Source organism: Dendropsophus ebraccatus, chromosome 13 (genome assembly GCF_027789765.1).
Source record: "Dendropsophus ebraccatus isolate aDenEbr1 chromosome 13, aDenEbr1.pat, whole genome shotgun sequence".
Classification (NCBI taxonomy): Eukaryota; Metazoa; Chordata; class Amphibia; order Anura; family Hylidae; genus Dendropsophus; species Dendropsophus ebraccatus.
In genome coordinates this window covers 9108205-9134247 of record NC_091466.1, presented here as the reverse complement: position 1 = coordinate 9134247, position 26043 = coordinate 9108205, and the positions used below count along the sequence as shown (strand labels likewise).

General features: G+C 48.2%; 1 protein-coding gene across 1 annotated transcript in view; it reads right to left on the bottom strand.

Annotated features, from left to right (window-relative positions):
* Positions 1 to 25798, bottom strand: part of BAHD1 (bromo adjacent homology domain containing 1) — a 76373-nt gene extending 50575 nt beyond the window's left edge. Inside the window, exon 1 of the mRNA XM_069950457.1 lies at positions 25714 to 25798. The gene's annotated coding sequence lies outside the window, so the exon portion shown is untranslated. The remainder of the gene's footprint in view (positions 1 to 25713) is intronic.
* Between the last annotated feature and the right edge of the window lie 245 nt (positions 25799 to 26043).

The following is a 26043-nucleotide window of genomic DNA, read 5'->3' as shown; positions in this document are numbered from 1 at the left end:
CTTGTCCACCTCTGAGAGGGAGTGATCTACTTGTCCACCTCTGAGAAGGAGTGATCTACTTGCCCACCTCTGAGAAGGGGTGATCTACTCGCCCACTTTTGAGAAGTGATCTACTTGCCCACCTCTGAGAAGAAGTGATCTACTTGTCCACCTCTGAGAAGGAATAATCTACATGTCCACCTTTGAGAAGGAGTGATTTACTTGTCTACCTTTAACAAGTGATCTACTTGTCCACCTCTGAGAAGGAGTGATCTACTTGTCCACCTCTGAGAAGGAGTGATCTACTTTTCCACCTTTGAGGAATGATCTACTTGTCCACCTCTGAGGAATGATCTACTTGTCCACCTCTGAGGAATGATCTACTTGTCCACCTCTGAGGAGTGATCTACTTATCCACCTCTGAGGAGTAATCTACTTGTCCACCTCCTCGCATTTGCTCCTGTGAGCCGGAGACTATGTCATTGAGAACTACCGTGAAGCCAAATATTATAACCGCATTCACCACAATACAGACCTGTTCCTGTTTACTATGTGTGGGACTTCTTCATCTTTGCTCAAAGCACCAGAGACGTTCTGTCCCCATACACGTTCCATCCCCATACATACACGTTCCGTCCCCATATATACACGTTCCGTCCCCATATATACACGTTCCCCCCCTATACACGTTTCGTCCCCATACACGTTCCATCTCCATACATACACGTTCCATCCCCATACATACACGTTCCATCCCCATACATACATGTTCCGTCCCCATACATACACGTTCCGTCCCCATACATACACGTTCCGTCCCCATACATACATGTTCCGTCCCCATACATACACGTTCCGTCCCCATACATACACGTTCCGTCCCCATACATACACGTTCCATCCCCATACATACACGTTCCGTCCCCATACATACACGTTCCATCCCCATACATACATGTTCCATCCCCATACATACACGTTCCGTCCCCATATATACACGTTCCATCCCCATACATACATGTTCCATCCCCATACATACACGTTCCGTCCCCATATATACACGTTCCGTCCCCATACACTTTCTGTCCCCATACACGTTCCATCCCCATACATACATGTTCCATCCCCATACATACACGTTCCATCCCCATACATACACGTTCCGTCCCCATACACTTTCTGTCCCCATACACGTTCCCCCCCTATACATGTTTCGTCCCCATACACGTTCCATCCCCATATATACACGTTCCATCCCCATACATCCCTCATCTACCTCTGAGACGGAGTCAGACACATTTCCCACCTCCGAGAAGACACTACGGCCACTCCAGTGTCATACATCACCGCACTACATGTTCTAGGCTCCAACGTCCCGCTCTGGTTACTATGACCTAAGCTTGCCATTGGGTAGAACCACAAGTCCCAGTGGACACCTGTGTATTCCTAGCTGAATGAACCATTTTTGGTGGTAATGGACAACTCTCTCTCATACATAGCAGCCTCCCCTGGGAATGGACAGGTAAGCTGCTGCCAGACAACTGGGACTGTTAAGGCTACGTTCACACAGAGCAAAAGGAGCGGATTACGCAAGGAAATATTTCCGCCTGAAATCAACTGACGCTGAATTCCGAGCAGAATATAAGCAGAATGTAAGCAGAATCCCTGCGTATTCTGCTAGGAAAGTGTTCAGCTCGTAATCAGCTCTTGACAAATTCAGCGCGGAATACTCGAGGAATCCGCGCTGAATCCGCATGCATTCAGCGCTGAAATTCAGCGAGTATTTGGCGAGTAAACTAGACTATACCAGAACATATACTAGAATCCTCCTCCCCCCCCTTTTCCCCATTTCCGCGCTGATTCAGCGAGTAATTTCCGCTTGTATTACGCGCTGAATACGCGCGTAATCCGCGCTGAAACAGAAAATCAGAGCCCCATTGATTTGTATAGGCTTCCGCTAGCGGAAGAATGAACATGTTCATTCTTCTGGCGGAAAGCGGATTAGTTCAGTGCGGAAATTCCACTGTGTGAACTGCAGAGCAGAATTTCCATTCAACACAATGGAAATTAGCTCTGCACCTATTTTAACGGCGGAAATTTCAGCGCTGATTCAGCGCAGAAATTCAGCTGCTTTTGCTCTGTGGGAACGAGCCCTAACACTCTCTTCCATTTCAGCTGGAAATCAGCAGGGGGCAGAGCTGAGGTGCTGTGTTCACTTTAGCTGGAGGAGTCTCCACTGCAGGAAGGAGACACGGTGCACTATGGCAGCATTTACAGACAGATAGTTTTACCCAATAGACTGGCTCAGATCTAATTCACTAGAATGGCAATGTTTTTGGGCATGCTGTGTGACCTACCCAAAGTTTACTCCTCAGGGAGGGTGAGGCTGAGCAGTGAGCTTCATCTATTGTCTTATTGTCTATATTATATTTACTGATGTCACCTATCACTGTGCTCCTGTCTGTTGTGATGAGGAGGAGACTGCTAGTTGGTCTCTGCTTAATATTAGGCCTAGTGGCCAGAATGGAAACTGCAAGATGTCTGGATTATTTAATAGATTGTTTGGGGGGGGTCCATTCTTTGTAATACTGGGAGTGTTAATTAGAGGTCAAGTTGCTGATGACCTCACTGTGATAAAGCCTCCCAGCATTACAAAGAAGCTACAATGTTGCAGATACAGCCAGTCAGGGACTTGTTTACATCAGCCGTCTCAGAAGTGAGGGGGGGGGGGGGGCTGGGAGAGAAAAGCTCACACACAGATTTTTGTGTCTTCAGCAGAAAGCAGCAGCTGAGAACTGGGGGAAGGAGACTGGATAGATAATAACAAGTCTGGAAGCAATTGTTAGTCTCACCATGGGGCAGCAACATATCAGAAGTTATGTTTGGGTGGAATACCGCTTTAAGAAGGTTTTACACATAAGACTCATCTGACAGCTATGTCTCCTTATCCCCACATACATATGGATGCTCACCTCAGCCGAGCATGCACGTGTTCTCAATAGGAGAAGCTGCTGTCAGACTCCTCTTATGTCTCTATAGAAGAATCAGGTCGTGGGACATGCTGAGGGGTCAGGAGACTGTGCCGGGTGTAGTATTATATTCCAGATACAAGGCTGACACTGTATACAGGTCGGGCGGCCATTGCTCCTCTATAGAGCTGACACATGACAGCAGTGATCTCCAGCTGTTGTATAACTACAACTCCCAGCATGCCCCGGCAGCCCATGTGTTATACGCCTGCAGGATGTCATGTGACATATCATACGGCCCCTCTGATATGTCCCATATAGATCCGGGAAGTTGCATAGACCACAGTGAAGTCTATGCAAATGTCTGGCAGTGCCAGGAAGAGCGGCGCTCCCCTTCTCAGTACTTTCCACTGCCGCTTATGCGACGTCTACTTTGCATTTTTCCTAAGGGGAGATTTGTCCCTGTAACAGCTGATAAAGCTTCAATAAGGAGCTGCACCGTGTACTTCTATGGGCCACAGCCCTGATACACGTATGATACTGGCCATACATGTCACCACATAGATATGCACACTCACTATGGCTGAGCGTGCATCTGTTACACCTATATAGAGAAGAGACACACTTGCAGACTGCGATAGCGGCTTTACTCCTCATGTACAAAAATCCAACATGGCCGACATGTACATACACCCCCCCCCCCCCCATATATACCTTCCTGCTTCTATAATAACAGGATATATGTATTGTCCCCTATGACATATAAAGCAGCCGGTGATGGCTTCTCAGGTTACTATGTTATATCTCCCATCATTCCACTCACCAGTCATTTACTATAGATGATTGTGACTCCTTTGTGCTCTCGCTGTGATGGTTGTGTATACTCTGGTTCATGTGACTGCCATAGAGATAGCAGCCCCGTATACACCAACACACAACACTGTAAAAACGTCACCACCCACAGGATGTTCTTTATACCTTTCATAGTCACATTTATGAGCATATAAGGTATGGACGCTTAAAGGGGTACTCCACTCAGACAAACCTTTTAACATGTTGCTGCCCATGGTGAGACTAACAATTCCTTCCATATTTGTTATTATCTATTCAGTCTCCTTTCCTCAGTTCTCAGCTGCTGCTTACTGCTGAAGACACAAAAATCTGTGAGTGAGCTTTTCTTTTCTGTGTACTCCTCCTCCTCCCTCCCTCCCTTCTTAAACAGCTGATGAAAACAAGTCCATGGCAGGCTGTATCTGCAATTAGCTTCTCTGTAAAGCTGGAAGGGTTAATCTGAGGTCAAGTTGCTAATGACCTCACTGTAATTAACCCTCTCAGCATTACAAAGAAACTACAATGTTGCAGATACAGCCTGCCAGGGTCTTCAGCAGAAAAGTTATGTTTGAGTGGGATACCCCTTTAACCCTTCCTGTACTGGCACAATCCACACAGACTATTTGATTGTTCACCCTGGAATCTATGAAGCTCAGTCCCAGACACCTCGGGCACAGGTGACCAGGGCGAGAGACTAATGGTAGCCGCATAGTACAACAGTGTAATGGTCAGGAGGGGGCGGCAGTGTAGGGTCAGGAGGGGGCGGCGGTGTACGGTCAGAAGGGGGCGGCGGTGTACGATCAGGAGGGGGCGGCGGTGTACGATCAGGAGGGGGCGGCAGTGTACGGTCAGGAGGAGGCGGCAGTGTACGGTCAGGAGGGGATGGCAGTGTACGGTCAGTAGGGGGTGGCGGTGTACGGTCAGGAGGGGGCGGCAGTATACGGTCAGGAGGAGGCGGCAGTGTACGGTCAGGGGTGCGGCAGTGTACGGTCAGGAGGGGCAGCAGTGTACGGTCAGGAGGGGCAGCAGTGTACGGTCAGGGGGGGGTGGCGGTGTACGGTCAGGAGGGGGCGGCAGTGTACGGTCAGGAGGGGGCGGCAGTGTATTGTTAGCAGGGGGGCGGCAGTGTACGGTCAGGAGGGGGCGGCAGTGTACGGTCAGGAGGGGGCGGCAGTGTACGGTCAGGAGGGGGCGGCAGTGTACGGTCAGGAGGAGACGGCAGTGTACGGTCAGGAGGGGGCGGCAGTGTACGGTCAGGAGGGGGCGGCAGTGTACGGTCAGGAGGGGGCGGCAGTGTACGGTCAGGAGGGGGCAGCAGTGTAGGGTCAGGAGGAGACGGCAGTGTATGGTCAGGAGGAGACGGCAGTGTACGGTCAGGAGGGGGCGGCAGTGTAGGGTCAGGAGGAGACGGCAGTATACGGTCAGGGGGGGCGGCGGTGTACGGTCAGGAGGGGGCGGCAGTGTACGGTCAGGGGGGGGCGGCAGTGTACGGTCAGGGGGGGGCGGCAGTGTACGGTCAGGGGGGGGGCGGCAGTGTACGGTCAGGGGGGGCGGCAGTGTACGGTCAGAAGGAGGCGGCAGTGTACGGTCAGGAGGAGACGGCAGTGTATGGTCAGGAGGGGCGGCAGTGTACGGTCAGGGGGGGGGCGGCAGTGTACGGTCAGGAGGGAGCAGATACCTGGGGGATGTGAATACTCTCACATTACGTGAAGGGTTAAACCTGTAAGCTGAGCTGCGCTTTCATCTCCACACCTAATCCTGGATGGCGGAGGACGCCGCATCTCTTCTCATTCATCTCCTACTTCCTGGTAAATCCAGATTGAACTACCTCAGCAGGCGATGAGGCCGGTCAAAGTACAGTGCTGCCTGGCATCCTCCCGCTGTGCGATGTGCTGCGGGGACGGCGTATCACATGTGCGGTGTATCACACACACAGGGCGAGATTTATCAAACATGGTGTAAAGTGAGACTGGCTCAGTAACCCCCCCCCCGCAACCAATCAGATTCCGCCTTTCATTCCTCACAGACTCTGTGAATCTGATTGGTTGCTAGCGGCAACTGCGCCAGTTTCCCTTTACACCATGTTTGATAAATCTCCCCCCATGTACCACACGCTTGGTGTATCACATAGCTGTATGACACGTACACAGCACTGTATACACGCTCTCAGTCCTCTGTAGAAGCCTTGCTCACTCTTGCTAACCCCCGGCCTCCGGAGCGTATACATCACCTGCTCCCCGCTCCTGCTTGCTTAGGGGCTTCTTGCACGTCCCGCTCAGCCAATCAGTGCGCTGCGCACTGATTGGCTGAGCGGGACGTGAAGACAACGGGAGTCCCGAAGCAAGCCAGAGCGGGGAGCAGGTGATGTATACGCTCTGGCGGCGAGGGGCTGCAGACATACTCACAGCGGGATCTCCATCCTGCTGCAAGTTTGTCTGCCCAGAGTGTACAGGGCAGGGATCCACTGCGGATCCGTTACGTGTGAACGCACCCTTAAAGTGAATCTACCATAAGATTAGTCTAATCAAGCGTTCCAGTACTTATCAGTTGCTGTATGTCCTGCAGAAAGTGGTGTATTCTCACCAGTCTGACACAGTGCTCTCTGCTGCCACCTCTGTCCATGTCAGGAACTATCCAGAGCTGCAGCAAATCCCCATAGAAAACCTCTCTTGAACAAACATGTTAACTTTACTGTTGGCACTAAAGTCAGTGCTTATAGATTTTCTCTTTTGTATTATGTTCTTAAAAAAAAACTTAATAAAAACATTGAACCAGAAAACCTCTCCTGCTCTGGACAGTTCCTGACATGGACAGAGGTGGCAGCAGAGAGCACTGTGTCAGAGTGGAGAGAATACACCACTTCCTGCAGGACATACAACAGCTGATAAGTACTGGAAGACTGAAAACTTTTAAATAGAAGTAATGTACAAACCTATATAATTTCCTGACACCAGTTGATTTGAAAAGAAAACATTTTTCGCCGGAGTACTCCTTTAATTGGGGGACCAGCAGTGATCACCTGTATACAGGTATTCGTCACCCGTGTATACTCACCTCCTCTGCACTTTGTCAGACTGGAAAGAATACACCACTTCCTGCAGGACATACAGCAGCTGATAAATCTGTATAACTTTCTGATTGATTTGAAAGAAAAACATTTTCACTAGAGTGCCCCTTTAAGCCCTCACTGTTCTTAGGACCTCTGCTTGCAGTAACTCTGCCCTGGTCATGTGATGATCACACGGGTGCCGGGCCCGGTATAGTTACAGGATGTGTAGTAGAGGTGCAAGCTAGCACTCCTGTCACATGACCAGGATAGACTGTCACCCCCTGGAGGTGAACAATGAGTGTCACTATTCTACAGCAGCAAGCAGGGATCCATCCATGTTACTATTCTACAGCAGCAAGCAGAGGTCCATCCATGTTACTATTCTACAGCAGCAAGCAAAGGTCCATCCATGTTACTATTCTACAGCAGCAAGCAGAGGTCCATCCATGTTACTATTCTACAGCAGCAAGCAAAGGTCCATCCATGTTACTATTCTACAGCAGCAAGCAGAGGTCCATCCATGTTACTATTCTACAGCAGCAAGCAGAGGTCCATCCATGTTACTATTCTACAGCAGCAAGCAAAGGTCCATACATGTTACTATTCTACAGCAGCAAGCAGAGGTCCATTCATGTCACTATTCTACAGCAGCAAGCAGAGGTCCATCCATGTTACTATTCTACAGCAGCAAGCAGAGGTCCATCCATGTTACTATTCTACAGCAGCATACAAAGGTCCATCCATGTTACTATTCTACAGCAGCAAGCAGAGGTCCATCCATGTTACTATTCTACAGCAGCAAGCAGATGTCTTCATCCATGTTACTAATCTACAGCAGCAAGCAGAGGTCTTCATCCATGTTACTATTCTACATCAGCAAGCAGAGGTCCATCCATGTTACTAATCTACAGCAGCAAGCAGAGGTCCATCCATGTTACTATTCTACAGCAGCAAGCAGAGGTCCATCCATGTTACAGCTGCTACAGGAAGGAGACCGGGACACCACAATGGAGCTGCTGGAGTCTCTGTCTCACTCCAGTCTCTTTTCTCCTACAGATGTTGGATTTCTAATACTGTATTCATGAACCAGGAGGCGCAGGATGAACTAGATGTGTTTTCTAAACAACTTTTTATATCTAAACAACAACCCAGAAAGGGATACACTTGTGGTGTCCCACTGCTAGTGATTCTTTAATGCACCTGTCCAAAAGTTCTCAGGTTAAACAAGGGGTGGATGAAGTACGCAGTTTCCCCACTGGGTGTCAGTATTCCTAATGTATGTATATGTATTACTATTGCACAGCTGAAGGAGGTAATGGGTTAAGTTGTTTGTACCAGGTCTTATGTGCTGACCACTAGGAGGTGCTCTTTTTTTTCAACCTATCCTATCCTTGCTCTCTTACACTCACAGCCCCTGGAGGAGGAGTTAGCTCTGCGTGGGAGGAAGTGAGTCAGGTCAGTTCAGACTAGGTTATCAGTGTGAACAGATGCAGAGAGTGACAGAGGGTTCATCTAAAGCAACTACTACTTACACTATGCAGTGCTAAGCACAAGTAAGAGAGAGTAGCCACCAAGGAACACCCTAGCCCATGCCAGGAACATGTTTCTCAAAACTCCATGACAGTCTCCTGAAGGAAGAGAAGCTGATCACAGTAGGACAAAGCTACCGTAAAGAAAAGGTCTACGTGTCCCACTGTGCAGTGCAGGTAAGTGGAATGCCTAGCTACACCCAGATAACCACAGCTGGGGCTCGTGCTACCCACCTTGGACGGGTTCTACAACACTAGGGTCACAAGGCGGTCAGACATAGTCTAAACATGAGTACGAGTATCACTTCACTTCACTACAGATCGCTACTAAAGTTCTGGCAGAGTACAAGGCTACATTGGCCATAGGGCTCTTCTGGCAAACTCCTCTTCGCTCTACCTTCTACAAAGCACTACTACTACTTTTCTCAAGCACCAAGTCAGACACTCAAGTGTGTATCAGGATTATCATTGTCTGTAAACCGTGTACACTGAGTTATACAGTAACGTTGTAAAGACTCTGTCATCTTCTGTCTGCACTGGCACCTATACACACACCACCGCACACCTTGGGTTATTTTCCCCTGTCTGTGGGTGCTGGTACTGATAGTCCGGGTGGGTCAGTTGCCACTCAGGACTACAGTGACAGGTCACCGACCATTTTGGGGACACAAACCAGCCATACACTAAACAGGTATCAACATCACACCTGTGTGCTGAACTAGCACTGATGTCACGACACTAACACTACTGGCCGAGTACCACACATATACCGTATACCATGTACCATCCCATAGTAATGTACATATACCGTATACCATCCCATAGTAATATACCGTATACCATGTACCATCCCATAGTAATATACCGTATACCATGTACCATCCCATAGTAATATACCGTATACCATGTACCATCCCATAGTAATGTACCGTATGCCATGTACCATCCCATAGTAATATACCGTATGCCATGTACCATCCCATAGTAGTATACCATGTACCATCCCATAGTAATATACCGTATACCATGTACCATCCCATAGTAATATACCGTATACCATGTACCATCCCATAGTAATATATATATATATACCATGTACCATCCCATAGTAATATACCATGTACCATCCCATAGTGATATACCGTGTACCATCCCATAGTAATGTACCGTATACCATGTACCATCCCATAGTAATATACCATGTACCATCCCATAGTAATATACCATGTACCATCCCATAGTAATATACCGTATACTATATACCATGTACCATCCCATAGTAATATACCGTATACCATGTACCATCCCACAGTAATGTACCGTATGCCATGTACCATCCCACAGTAATGTACCGTATGCCATGTACCATCCCATAGTAATATACCGTATACCATGTACCATCCCATAGTAATATATATATATATACCATGTACCATCCCATAGTAATATACCATGTACCATCCCATAGTGATATACCGTGTACCATCCCATAGTAATGTACCGTATACCATGTACCATCCCATAGTAATATACCATGTACCATCCCATATTAATATACCGTATACCATATACCATGTACCATCCCATAGTAATATACCGTATACTATGTACCATCCCATAGTAATATACCGTATACCATGTACCATCCCACAGTAATGTACCGTATGCCATGTACCATCCCATAGTAATATACCGTATACCATGTACCATCCCATAGTAATATATATATATATACCATGTACCATCCCATAGTAATATACCATGTACCATCCCATAGTGATATACCGTGTACCATCCCATAGTAATGTACCGTATACCATGTACCATCCCATAGTAATATACCATGTACCATCCCATATTAATATACCGTATACCATATACCATGTACCATCCCATAGTAATATACCGTATACTATGTACCATCCCATAGTAATATACCGTATACCATGTACTGTGTAATAATCCCAACCTCCCCAGACCCCATCCGCAGCTGCCGACCCCCTCAGTATACAGAGCTATTACTGGTATAATGTGCGGTTACATTATATAACTATTACGGTAATAAGAAGGGCACCAGTGTTCTAGAAGGTTACAGGAAGTTCCATGGAATGTTCTCCAGGAAGGAATTCTCAGAATCCTCCATGATACAACCTGCTGCAGGAGAGGAGACGTATGTGCTCTATCCAGGGAACCACAGGAGCTGAGAGCGTACAATACACCCGCTACAGATGGGAGGTGTTAGGGTCATCCACTGACAGGGAGGGTCATCCACTGACAGGTAGGGTCATCCACTGACGAGGAGGGTCATCCACAGACAGGCAGGGTCATCCACTGACCGTGAGGGTCATCCACTGACAGGTAGGGTCATCCACTGACAGGGAGGGTCATCCACTGACAGGCAGGGTCATCCACAGACCGGGAGGGTCATCCACTGACAGGGAGGGTCATCCACAGACAGGCAGGGTCATCCACAGACCGGGAGGGTCAGCCACTGACAGGGAGTGTCAGCCACTGACAGGGAGTGTCATCCACAGCCCGGGAGGGTCATCCACAGACCGGGAGGGTCATCCACTGACGAGGAGGGTCATCCACTGACGGGGAGGGTCATCCACTGACGGGGAGGGTCATCCACTGACGGGGAGGGTCATCCACTGACGAGGAGGGTCATCCACTGACAGGGAGTGTCATCCACTGACAGGGAGGGTCATCCACTGACAGGGAGTGTCATCCACTGACAGCGAGTGTCATCCACTGACGAGGAGGGTCATCCACTGACAGGGAGGGTCTTCCATATATACAGACCCCTCCTCTGTGTATAACACCGCCATCATTACTACCCCCAGCCTCTCCATCCTCCGGGACCCCTCCTCTGTGTATAACACCTCCATCCTCCGGGGCCCCTCCTCTGTGTATAACACCTCCATCCTCCGGGACCCCTCCTCTGTGTATAACACCTCCATCCTCCGGGGCCCCTCCTCTGTGTATAACACCTCCATCCTCCGGGACCCCTCCTCTGTGTATAACACCGCCATCCTCCGGGGCCCCTCCTCTGTGTATAACACCTCCATCCTCCGGGGCCCCTCCTCTGTGTATAACACCGCCATCTTCTGGGACCCCTCCTCTGTGTATAACACCGCCATCCTCCGGGGCCCCTCCTCTGTGTATAACACCTCCATCCTCCGGGGCCCCTCCTCTGTGTATAACACCTCCATCCTCCGGGACCCCTCCTCTGTGTATAACACCTCCATCCTCCGGGGCCCCTCCTCTGTGTATAACACCTCCATCCTCCGGGGCCCCTCCTCTGTGTATAACACCTCCATCCTCCGGGACCCCTCCTCTGTGTATAACACCTCCATCCTCCGGGACCCCTCCTCTGTGTATAACACCGCCATCCTCCGGGACCCCTCCTCTGTGTATAACACCTCCATCCTTCGGGACCCCTCCTCTGTGTATAACACCTCCATCCTCCGGGACCCCTCCTCTGTGTATAACACCGCCATCCTCCGGGGCCCCTCCTCTGTGTATAACACCTCCATCCTCCGGGACCCCTCCTCTGTGTATAACACCGCCATCCTCCGGGGCCCCTCCTCTGTGTATAACACCTCCATCCTCCGGGGCCCCTCCTCTGTGTATAACACCGCCATCTTCTGGGACCCCTCCTCTGTGTATAACACCGCCATCCTCCGGGGCCCCTCCTCTGTGTATAACACCTCCATCCTCCGGGACCCCTCCTCTGTGTATAACACCGCCATCCTCCGGGGCCCCTCCTCTGTGTATAACACCTCCATCCTCCGGGGCCCCTCCTCTGTGTATAACACCTCCATCCTCCGGGGCCCCTCCTCTGTGTATAACACCTCCATCCTCCGGGGCCCCTCCTCTGTGTATAACACCGCCATCCTCCGGGGCCCCTCCTCTGTGTATAACACCTCCATCCTCCGGGGCCCCTCCTCTGTGTATAACACCGCCATCCTCCGGGACCCCTCCTCTGTGTATAACACCGCCATCCTCCGGGACCCCTCCTCTGTGTATAACACCGCCATCCTCCGGGACCCCTTCTCTGTGTATAACACCACCATCCTCCGGGACCCCTCCTCTGTGTATAACACCTCCATCCTCCGGGGCCCCTCCTCTGTGTATAACACCTCCATCCTCCGGGGCCCCTCCTCTGTGTATAACACCTCCATCCTCCGGGGCCCCTCCTCTGTGTATAACACCGCCATCTTCTGGGACCCCTCCTCTGTGTATAACACCGCCATCATTACCAGCTCCTATTTGATGTGCTACAACGCAGCCTTCAGGCATGTACCAGACAAAAGCTGAAATAAACACGCCAGCACATGGCATATGTATACGTGACATATCCCCAGCATACAACCATATGCATGCACGCTCCCAGCTGGCTCCTGCCATGTAAAGCAGATGGCGGTATTATACACAGGGCGAGAAGTGGAAATCTTCATTTCCTTTCATTTATTAATGACACCTACGAAGGAATGATATGGCGGTATAGTCAGGTGTTCTGCACTGGCGGCTTGCTTAGATACTCCGGGGATGAGGTACACGCAGCCCTCTACTTGTAGTAATGGCTCAGTGGGGATACAGCACACAGCTCAGCCCTGCAACCTGATGGTGCGGAGACCCCCCCTCCAGACCCCCCCCAGCTTCCCTACCCAAACGGTGATAATTCTAGGGTACTAAAAGCTTGGTGTGTGGCTGTGATATTTCTATGTCACTAGAAGCATGGTGTGTGGTGGTGGTATTTCTGTTACTAGAAACATGATGTGTGGCGGTGGTATTTCTATGTCACTAGAAGCTCGGTGTGTGGCGGTAGTATTTCTGTTACTACAGGCATGGTGTGTGGCGGTAGTATTTCTATGTCACTAGAAGCTTGGTGTGTGGCGGTAGTATTTCTATGTTACTAGAAGCTTGGTGTGTGGCGGTAGTATTTCTATGTCACTAGAAGCTTGGTGTGTGGCGGTAGTATTTTTATGTTACTAGAAGCTTGGTGTATGGCGGTGGTATTTCTATGTCACTGGAAGCTTGGTGTGTGGCGGTAGTATTTCTATGTTACTAGAAGCATGGTGTGTGGCGGTGGTATTTCTATGTTACTACAGGCATGGTGTGTGGCGGTAGTATTTCTATATCACTAGAAGCATGGTGTGTGGCGGTGGTATTTCTATGTTACTACAGTCATGGTGTGTGACGGTGGTATTTCTATGTCACTAGAAGCTTGGTGTGTGGCAGTAGTATTTCTGTGTTACTAGAAACATGATGTGTGGCGGTGGTATTTCTATGTTACTAGAAGCTTGGTGTGTGGCGGTACTATTTCTATGTCACTATGTTACCAATCATGTCAGCCGCAGAAAACCTGCCAAGCATTCCAACATGAACATAGACAGGGCTCCATTCTGCATAGGACATCAGCACAACATACGGTATGTACATCACAGTCTGTATACTGTATACTGTGTCACCATGGCTGCGGGTGTGCCTCACAGCGACATACATTGTGTATAGGAGGACTGCAGTTATCTATATACAGTCGGCTTCAGCCATGTTGGTATTTAGGGTCACTTTACACATGGGCGTCACATTGACAGGTCCGGGGAATCTATATATGTGACCTACATTCCTAACCCTGTGGGAATAGCACATAGCAGCCCTGCAATACAGCCCTTAAAATAAAGGTTTAATGGTTCAGGGTCCGGTTGTACAGACTCCCCGAATAGTCAGAACAAAACAGTCTCCATTGTAAGTCTATGAAATGCATCTCCCACAGTGACATGGAGACCAGAGGGGAGAGAGAAGTGATCTAATGATGGGTGGGGGTCATTCACTTCTCATAGAGCAGCTATCTGATATATAAAGGCTATGGCCAGCTCTCACATGGAGAGATTCATATTGTACATGGATTAGTGTCCTCTCTGGGTGGTCATTCCCTCATTCATTCCCTCATTCATTCCCTCATTCATTCCCGTAGCCCCTGATGTGCAGTTTGTTCCAGACTTTCCTCCTGTGGATCCGTCCCTCTCGGTTGCTGCAGGACGTGAGGTCTATGTGTCCACGATGCTGCAGGCTACACTGACTCTCATACAGCAGCTTCTGCATTGTGCCGAGTAATCTCTTATTGGTTGTACTCACACAGGATGCTGAAGAGCTGGGGATTTCTCCCTCTCTCTCATTGCAAAGTCTGGGATGGGTTCCATCCTCTCTACCATGGGTGCCTTCCCCTCTACTATATGTTCTCTCCTCTCTATCATAGGTTCCCTCCCCCTCCCATAGGTTTCCTCCTTTCTACCGTGGGTGTCCTCCTCTCTACTATGGGTTCCCTCCTCTCTACTATGGGTTCCCTCCTCTACCATGGGTGTTCTCCTCTCTAAAATGTGTTTCCTCCTCTCTACCATGGGTGCCTTCCCCTCTACTATATGTTCTCTCCTCTCTATCATAGGTTCCCTCCTCTCTCCCATAGGTTTCCTCCTTTCTACCGTGGGTGTCCTCCTCTCTACCACGGGTTCCCTCCTTTCTACCATAGGTGTCCTCCTCTCTACTATGGGTATCCTCCTCTCTACTGTGGGTTCCCTCCTCTACCATAGGTGTCCTCCTCTCTACTATGCGTTCCCTCCTCTCTACTATGGGTTCCCTCCTCTCTACCATGGGTATCCTCCTCTCTACTATGGGTATCCTCCTCTCTACTATGGGTTCCCTCCTCTCTACTATGGGTTCCCTCCTCTCTACTATGGGTTCCCTCCTCTCTACCATGGGTATCCTCCTCTCTACTATGGGTATCCTCCTCTCTACTATGGGTATCCTCCTCTCTACTATGGGTTCCCTTCTCTCTACTATAGGTTCCCACCTCTCTACCATGGGTTCCCTCCTCTCTACCATGGGTATCCTCCTCTCTACTATAGGTGCCCACCTCTACCATGGGTTCCCTCCTCTCTACCATGGGTATCCTCCTCTCTACTATAGGTTCCCTCTTCTCTACCATGGGTTCCCTCCTCTCTACTATGGGCTCCCTTCTCTCTACTATGGGTTCCCTCCTCTCTACTATGGGTTCCCTCCTCTCTACCATGGGTATCCTCCTCTCTACTATAGGTTCCCTCTTCTCTACCATGGGTTCCCTCCTCTCTACTATGGGCTCCCTTCTCTCTACTATGGGCTCCCTTCTCTCTACTATGGGTTCCCTCCTCTCTACTATGGGTTCCCTCCTCTCTACCATGGGTATCCTCCTCTCTACTATGGGTATCCTCCTCTCTACTATGGGTTCCCTTCTCTCTACTATAGGTTCCCACCTCTCTACCATGGGTTCCCTCCTCTCTACTATGGGTATCCTCCTCTATACTATAGGTTCCCTCTTCTCTACCATGGGTTCCCTCCTCTCTACCATGGGTATCCTCCTCTCTACTATAGGTTCCCTCTTCTCTACCATGGGTTCCCTCCTCTCTACCATGGGTTCCCTTCTCTCTGCCATAGATGTTCTCCTCTATACCAGTGCTTCTCAACCTTTTTCTACTGGAGCCTCACCCAACAGACCAAGGCAATGCCCGGGCCTCACCAGACTGACCAAGAGGGTGCCTGGGCCTCACCATCTGTGGTAAAAGTCCATTTAAAAGCTGAAAATAATGCTAGGGCCGCCTTTCACCCGCCTCCTAAGCTCTATATACTAATAAAGCAAGTACAAAATAAATTAATAATGTTGTTTAAATAGAGATTTTTGCAAACAGCAAAAGGACTGTGCAGATTATAGTTACTGTTGTGAAAACTGTCTCCTTAGCTGGGCCTCACCAACAACTAGGGGGCGCCTCACTGATAAGGCCCGCCTCACAGTTTGAGAAGCACTGCTATATATCATGGTATGGTGTCCCAGAAACAATGTGCCACTACTGTAGCTTCCAGTCTGTACTGAAGGTATTGCCCTGTACTCCTTGACACATTTGCCCCTTTAGTTTCTCTGTAAACCTTCCTGATCTGCTGAATTCCTTGTTAGCCACAAGATGCCACCACTGAGTATAAGGCGGTATATGTTGGTAGCTGCTAATATATATACAGTACGCTCAGTGTAAGCTACTTGTGAGATGGGAAGAAGCAGATAGATCAGAACAGCCCGGAGCAGTGAGTGTATATCAGAAGCAACAGGATAACCAGCTATAAGAAGGAGTTACACAGACTCTACACCAACACAATGGTAGGAAATCTTGGATGACAACTGTTTAGAAATTTTTTTTTCTTTTGCATTCTAAAACCATTGATGCGGTATAAAAATTTAATTATATTAGTATGTTTTGTTTTTTTTTACTATTTTTTATGTAACAAACAATGAAAAACTTCACAACACGCAATTTGTAAAGAATGCATCAATTCAGCCGTTCCCTCCACTGCTGCTGCAGGGACGTTCACAGCGACCTGACCAATATAACAAGGCTGTAAATACAGACCAAGCCCAGGACGAGGCGTCACAACTACACACTCCACACTCCCAGTGATCTGCGTGTCTGGTGTGTGGGGGGGGATATTATTACTTCAAAGCAGTTCATGATTTTGTGCCGTATGAGGGAGCGACGACCGCCCCACTATGGTTTCCGTAATGACTGGATAGACGATCTGCTATCTGTGCTTCCTCCTCCTGACAGCCTAATACACAGTCATTAGAGGAACAATACCTAGACACATAATAGTTCTCTGCACGGCCCCAGCATAAAGGAGACCAGCTGCACAGAGGATGGCCGTGGTGGTGCGAAGCCGTGAGTCACCACAACCAGCAATGGAGGGAGGGGGGGCGCTAATTCTGGATACACAGCCGCGGCTCTCACAGCGCCGGGCAGCCGTCATGTGTCACCATCTTTGGTGAAAAAAAGAAAAACTACCAAATACATTTACAGCCTGAATCGTCTTCTTATTTATTTCTGCAAAAACAGTGACACCGTCTATCCAGCGTGTCCGTGTCTGCGGATCTCACAGCCCGGCGACATGTCATAACAGCGGCGGAAAGTAATAGCCGGAAATACCTTCTAATTATATCTCCTGACATTATATATGTATCATATCTATCTATCTGTCTAGCTCCTTTGTATCTATCTATCTATCTATCTATCTATCTCCTATCTATCTATCTATCTATCTATCTATCTATCTATCTATCTATCTATCTATCTCCTATCTATCTATCTATCTCCTATCTATCTATCTATCTATCTATCTATCTATCTATCTATCTATCTATCTCCTATCTATCTATCTCCTATCTATCTATCTATCTATCTCCTATCTATCTATCTATCTATCTATCTATCTGTCCCCTACAGAGATTTATCTGACCGGCCATGTTTCTCCACAGAGATCTGGATCCATCTGACCGGCCATGTTTCTCCACAGAGATCTGGTTCCATCTGACCGGCCATGTTTCTCCACAGAGATCTGGTTCCATCTGACCGGCCATGTTTCTCCACAGAGATCTTGATCCACCTGACCGGCCATGTTTCTCCACAGAGATCTGGATCCATCTGACCGGCCATGTTCCTCCCCAGAGATCTTGATCCACCTGACCGGCCATGTTTCTTCATAGAGATTAGGATCCATGTGACTGGCCATGTTTCTCCACAGAGATCTGGATCCATCTGACCGGCCATGTTTCTTCATAGAGATTAGGATCCATGTGACTGGCCATGTTTCTCCACAGAGATCTGGATCCATCTGACCGGCCATGTTTCTCCACAGAGATCTGGATCCATCCGACCGGCCATGTTTCTCCACAGAGATCTGGATCCATCTGACCGGCCATGTTTCTCCACAGAGATCTGGATCCATCTAACCGGCCATGTTTCTCCACAGACATCTGGATCCATCTGACTGGCCATGTTTCTCCACAGAGATCTGGATCCATCTGACCGGCCATGTTTCTCCACAGAGATCTGGATCCATCTGACCGGCCATGTTTCTCCACAGAGATCTGGATCCATCTGACCGGCCATGTTTCTCCACAGAGATCTGGATCCATCTGACCGGCCATGTTTCTTCATAGAGATCAGGATCCATCTGAGCGGCCATGTTTCTTCACAGAGATCTGGATCCATCTGACCGGCCATGTTTCTCCACAGAGATCTGGATCTATCTGACCGGCCATGTTTCTCCACAGAGATCTGGATCCATCTGACCGGCCATGTTTCTTCACAGAGATCTGGATTCATCTGAGCGGCCATATTTCTCCACAGAGACCTGGATCCATATGTTTCTCCACTGCTTAGTGGTAATTTTTTTTTTTCTGTGATAAGGAGTGGTGAGTTGTAAGTTTGGACGTGTTATTTAGACACCAGTGTTGTAGCTCACAGGATCCTACGGTATTTCTCTAGATGTTTTCCCTCGATTGCTCTAGTCCCCATATACTTTCCATACTGCTCCATGAGATAACCCCCCAAGATTGGCATCCTTTCCCCGGTTAGTCCACCCCAATGACCAGGCCTCGCTCCAAGTTGCTCCGATCACTGGATTTTCCACTGATCCTCAGAAAACTGATGACTGGATTTTATGCTACCTCAGGGATATGTGTCTGATCTCCTTCAGAGAAGATCCAATGGTGAGAGGAAAGTGACAGCAAATTCCCTGTGATTCGCCTATGACTCAGATACTGATATGAACACATCAGCCGCTTTCCCATGGACTATACCGCCATGATGGATACAATCACAGTAACCCGCACACACTCCTCCAGCCTCATCCAAAAGTCCCAAAGATTTCTTACAGACATTTGGTAAAAGTCCCCTAATATTCCATACATTCTCTGTATATCTAAAGGTCACTTGACCCCCGTCCACCATTAGACAATCTGTTCCATCACCATCTTTCCCTCATTTTTGATCCTTTTTGATCCCTGCCCTTTGGGAGGCAAGATGACTGCGCTCACCACACCTCTGACCATCACATCTTGGATACAGGCTTCATGGAGTGTTATCCTGGATAACCCCTTTAAGGGACCTACCTAATAAGTCATGTAGGGATTGCCCCCCCCCATCCCCCCCCCCTCAAAGGGGACTATTGAAATCCAACAGAATTGTGTATTTAAAAAAAAATACTAAATCTAGTGAAAAACACACAATCATTATGGATAAAAGCCAAATAGGGAACAAACCTACAACAATAGTAAATCTGGGCCACCGTGACCTTTACTGCTCTGTAGATGTTTCCGAGAACCATTGTCTTGTCTACATTATATAGGAAGCTATGTAATGACTGTAACGGCACTGCAATGCTATACAACTACTATACAACTACCATATGCTGTACTACTATACAACTACCATACACTACTATACAACTACCACACACTGCTATACAACTATCATATACTGTAGTACTATACAACTACCATACACTACTATACAACTACCATACATTACTGTACTACTATACAACTGCCATACACTACTGTACTACTACCAAACACTACTATACAACTACCATATAATACTATACAACTACCATACACTACTGTACAACTACCATACATTACTGTACAACTACCATACACTACTAATACAACTACTACACACTGCTATACAACTACCATACAACTACCATATACTGTACTACTATACAACTACCATATAATACTATACAACTACCATATAATACTATACAACTACCATACACTACTATACAACTACCATATAATACTATACAACTACCATATAATACTATACAACTACCATACACTACTATACAACTACCATACATTACTGTACAACTACCATACACTACTAATACAACTACTACACACTGCTATACAACTACCATACAACTACCATATACTGTACTACTATACAACTACCAAGCACAACTATACAACTACTATACACTACAATACAACTACCATAAACTGTACTACTATCCAACTACCATATACTGTACCACTATACAACTACCATACACTACTGTACAACTACCATACATTACTGTACAACTACCATACACTACCATACAACTACCATATACTGTAATACTATACAACTACCAAACACTGATTCAATGGTTTTTTAAGGTTTTTTGAATAAAGAAAACAGTAGTAAACAATCATAACTACCAAACACAACTATACAACTACTATGCACTACAATACAACTACAATATACTACTATACACTACTATACAACTACCATACACTACTATACAATTACCATACACTACTATACAATACTATACACTACTATGCAACTACCACACTCTACCATATAATACATTACACTACTATACAATACTGTACAACTACCATATAATACTATACAACTGTCATAAACTACTATACAACTACCATTTAATACTATACAACTACCATATAATACTATACAACTACTATACAATACAGTCGTAAAATTTCTGGTAAAAACTTAGTGCAGGTAATATGGCGGCATGAGATTTCCAGGTACATTGGCTGCCTGTATCAGGGATTCTTCGCTAGTATATACTATATCCTGCCCACTATTCACTGACACGCAGAGGTCCCACCTGACTCATTCATCCTATGTAAAGTCACATTCACAACAACAGATGTCGGTGCTGGAGGCGGCCACCAGACCTGTGATGTCACTACCTACATTGTGACACACCTTCGGCATTCAGAGCGTTACTATGGCAACCTGTGATGTCATAGGATCTCCTGGATGAGGAGGTAGTACGAGAAAGTACGAGACGAGTCTTCCCTGCTTTTTCTTGTAGTACAAAGGGTTAATATGGGTTTACATGGGTTGTATACCACATACATTAAGAAGTACAAATGTGAGACCTACATCCCTGTACTGTTCTACTCCACCATGGATCTGATCACTTTCTGCTTTACCTCACTGAACTGTGAACTGTGAAAGCAAATACTTTCCCACAATCCCCTTTGCTTTTATACACTAATGAACCACATACAGTCGCATTGAGAATTCTTGACCATCTCAGTGGACGCTGTAAGATGGTCGTAACCAAGGGCAACGGAGCAAAGCAGGCACATGGGAGATTAGCAAGGATATATCTATTAGGAGCACATTATCAGACCTTCAGAAATACACATGGTGACAATGTTTTCTATAGCTCCAGAATCTTTAATATGCCTGGAACCCATTGGGTGCAGTTGTAGCCCCTTAGTCACGTTGCTGATCAGCCAGCCATATTGTGCCCATTGTCATTTAGGCGTTAGCTTCATGTCATAGACACCCGGGGAAGTCTCCCATATCTGTATTCCACTTCTATCTACAAGATGAAAACTAAATAAACTGCACCCCTGGGGGCTGTGGTTACTGAGATGAGTTTATAAAGGAAATTAGAGCATGTCTCCCGCTCTGTTAGCTGAGCCGCCTTATGAACACCACTGAGCCCCTTTAATCTAATCCACAAGGAACAGGAGACGCTGAAGTCAGAAATATAGGACACAAAGGGTTAATTCCTGTAATGGAAATGTACTTGTACTGCAGCGCTGAGGCCTGAGCTATGGCGGCCTCCTGTACCAGTACACCAATAGCAGTGTCCTCCAGGGCAGAGGTTACTGATCCCAATACACCATCATCCAGATATACATGGCCGACATCAGTGCTGTACAGGAGGCTCCTCTGTGATGGTGGATGATGATGATGGTGAGGAGGATGCATGTGGTGGATGATGATGATGGTGAGGAGGATGCATGTGGTGGATGATGATGATGGTGAGGAGGGTGTATGTGATGGATGATGATGATGGGGAGGAGGGTGTATGTGGTGGATGATGATGGTGAGGAGGATGCATGTGGTGGATGATGATGATAAGGAGGATGTATGTGGTGGATGATGATGATGGTGACAGGTGGTTCTTCTGTGGTGGATGATGATGATGATGACAGGTGGCTTTGATCAGGATTTATCATACATCCTATGAATTTTCCTTTATAATCCCTTGTTAATGGGATCAAGGTCAGATGGGTGTATATGGTGGATGATGATAATGGTGAGGAGGATGTATGTGGTGGATGATGAGGAGGAGGAGGATGCATGTGGTGGATGATGATTATGATGGTGAGGAGGATGCATGTAGTGGATGATGATGATGGTGAGGAGGATGCATGTGGTGGATGATGATGATGGTGAGGAGGATGCATGTGGTGGATGATGATGATGGTGAGAAGGATGCATGTAGTGGATGATGATGATGGTGAGGAGGATGTATGTGGTGGATGATGATGATGGTGAGGAGGATGTATGTGGTGGATGATGATGATGGTGAGGAGGATGTATGTGGTGGATGATGATGATGGTGAGGAGGATGCATGTGGTGGATGATGATGATGGTGAGGAGGATGCATGTGGTGGATGATGATGATGGTGAGGAGGATGCATGTGGTGGATGATGATGATGATGGTGAGGAGGATGCATGTGGTGGATGATGATGATGGTGAGGAGGATGCATGTGGTGGATGATGATGATGATGGTGAGGAGGATGCATGTGATTGATGATGATGGTGAGGAGGATGCATGTAGTGGATGATGATGATGGTGAGGAGGATGCATGTGGTGGATGATGATGATGATGGTGAGGAGGATGCATGTAGTGGATGATGATGATGGTGAGGAGGATGCATGTGGTGGATGATGATGATGATGGTGAGGAGGATGCATGTGGTGGTGGATGATGATGATGGTGAGGAGGATGCATGTGGTGGTGGATGATGATGATGGTGAGGAGGATGCATGTAGTGGATGATGATGATGGTGAGGAGGATGCATGTGGTGGTGGATGATGATGGTGAGGAGGATGCATGTGGTGGTGGATGATGATGATGGTGAGGAGGATGCATGTGGTGGTGGATGATGATGATGGTGAGGAGGATGTATGTGGTGGTGGATGATGATGATGATGGTGAGGAGGATGCATGTGGTGGTGGATGATGATGATGGTGAGGAGGATGTATGTGGTGGTGGATGATGATGATGATGATGGTGAGGAGGATGCATGTGGTGGTGGATGATGATGATGATGGTGAGGAGGATGCATGTGGTGGTGGATGATGATGATGATGGTGAGGAGGATGCATGTGGTGGATGATGATGGTGAGGAGGATGCATGTGGTGGTGGATGATGATGGTGAGGAGGATGCATGTGGTGGTGGATGATGATGATGATGATGGTGAGGAGGATGCATGTGGTGGTGGATGATGATGATGGTGAGGAGGATGTATGTGGTGGTGGATGATGATGATGATGGTGAGGAGGATGCATGTAGTGGATGATGATGATGGTGAGGAGGATGCATGTGGTGGTGGATGATGATGGTGAGGAGGATGCATGTGGTGGTGGATGATGATGATGGTGAGGAGGATGCATGTGGTGGTGGATGATGATGATGGTGAGGAGGATGTATGTGGTGGTGGATGATGATGATGATGATGGTGAGGAGGATGCATGTGGTGGTGGATGATGATGATGATGGTGAGGAGGATGCATGTGGTGGTGGATGATGATGATGATGGTGAGGAGGATGCATGTGGTGGTGGATGATGATGATGGTGAGGAGGATGCATGTGGTGGTGGATGATGATGGTGAGGAGGATGCATGTGGTGGTGGATGATGATGATGGTGAGGAGGATGCATGTGGTGGTGGTGAATGATGATGATGGTGAGGAGGATGCATGTGGTGGATGATGATGATGGTGAGGAGGATGCATGTGGTGGATGATGATGATGGTGAGGAGGATGCATGTGGTGGATGATGATGGTGAGGAGGATGTATGTGGTGGATGATGATGATGGTGAGGAGGATGTATGTGGTGGATGATGATGATGGTGAGGAGGATGCATGTGGTGGATGATGATGATGGTGAGGAGGATGTATGTGGTGGTGGATGATGATGGTGAGGAGGATGCATGTGGTGGATGATGATGATGGTGAGGAGGATGCATGTGGTGGTGGATGATGATGATGGTGAGGAGGATGTATGTGGTGGATGATGATGATGGTGAGGAGGATGCATGTGGTGGATGATGATGATGGTGAGGAGGATGCATGTGGTGGTGGATGATGATGATGATGATGGTGAGGAGGATGCATGTGGTGGATGATGATGATGATGATGATGATGGTGAGGAGGATGCATGTGGTGGTGGATGATGATGATGATGATGGTGAGGAGGATGCATGTGGTGGTGGATGATGATGATGATGGTGAGGAGGATGCATGTGGTGGATGATGATGATGGTGAGGAGGATGCATGTGGTGGTGGATGATGATGATGATGGTGAGGAGGATGCATGTGGTGGATGATGATGATGGTGAGGAGGATGCATGTGGTGGATGATGATGATGGTGAGGAGGATGCATGTGGTGGATGATGATGATGGTGAGGAGGATGTATGTGGTGGATGATGATGATGGTGAGGAGGATGTATGTGGTGGATGATGATGATGGTGAGGAGGATGTATGTGGTGGTGGATGATGATGATGATGGTGAGGAGGATGCATGTGGTGGATGATGATGATGATGGTGAGGAGGATGCATGTGGTGGTGGATGATGATGATGATGGTGAGGAGGATGCATGTGGTGGATGATGATGATGGTGAGGAGGATGCATGTGGTGGTGGATGATGATGATGGTGAGGAGGATGCTTGTGTTTCCTACATGTAATAATAGCTTTATTGCCTCTTCCCCACAAGCACATGTAGCAGAGCTGAATATGTTATTAACCCTTCGAGTGCTGCATTCCTCTTGTAAGCCAGCAGGTAACCCAGGAGGAGGTAACCCCTGCTCCTCACCGCTCCGCACCCCTTCCCGCCCCCTGAGCCGCCGTCTCTGGTTATTGACTTCTCCCACTTTGACATCAGGGAGAGCAGAACAATTTGATGAGTAAGTGGTGAGGAGGGCAGCGCGGCGGGGGCGGGGGGGTCACACCTCAGCACAGGTGGCATCACCTCACAGTCATCATGGTGTCCATGGGGGTCCATCCAGTCACCCCAGAACTGCTATCCTCAGCCTCAGGCCTGACAACCTTCATAGTAAATAGTCAGCTGGATACCACCCTCACTGGCACCGCCACCATGATGCCACCCTCACTGGCACCATAGCTGGCACAACTCTCCCCTACACTTCCCTTATACTGGAGAGGGCTGAGGTGCCATGGGTGATGGGCGGGCAGCGGGCAGACCCCCACATATCATATCAAACAGGTGTGCGGCACACAGGGAGGCAACGTCCATCATCTGGGCATCACAGAGACAGGAGGCCACCCGACCACAACACGGCCAATCCTAGCCACCATTCCCAGATCCTGGCACATATGACCTAGCTGCCATGGACGTGCCCGGGTGAGGAGGAGGAGGGCTATAGACATGAGCACAAAACGCCAGCCTCTTACCTGGCACATAGGCTGAGGCAGGAGCCGTCTCCCAGGGGGCAGCCTCCTTGCGCCATCTTTCCAGGGATCCTGGATTTTCCCGAGTCGTAATTTGCATTAAAAGAAAACACACGAAGAGCAGAGGAGGAGGCGGAGGAGAAGAGCGGCAGCAGCAGCAGCCATCTGTGGGGAGGAGGAGTGAGAGACAGTGGCTACAGGAGAGGGGAGGAGACACACCGAGAGGAATGACAGCAGCTCCGCTCTGCTACCAGGAGTGCCCAGCCAGTACAATGAGAAGAGAGTCCGCCAGACCCTGGCCACCATGCCGCCTCCTCTAACCAACACCAATGG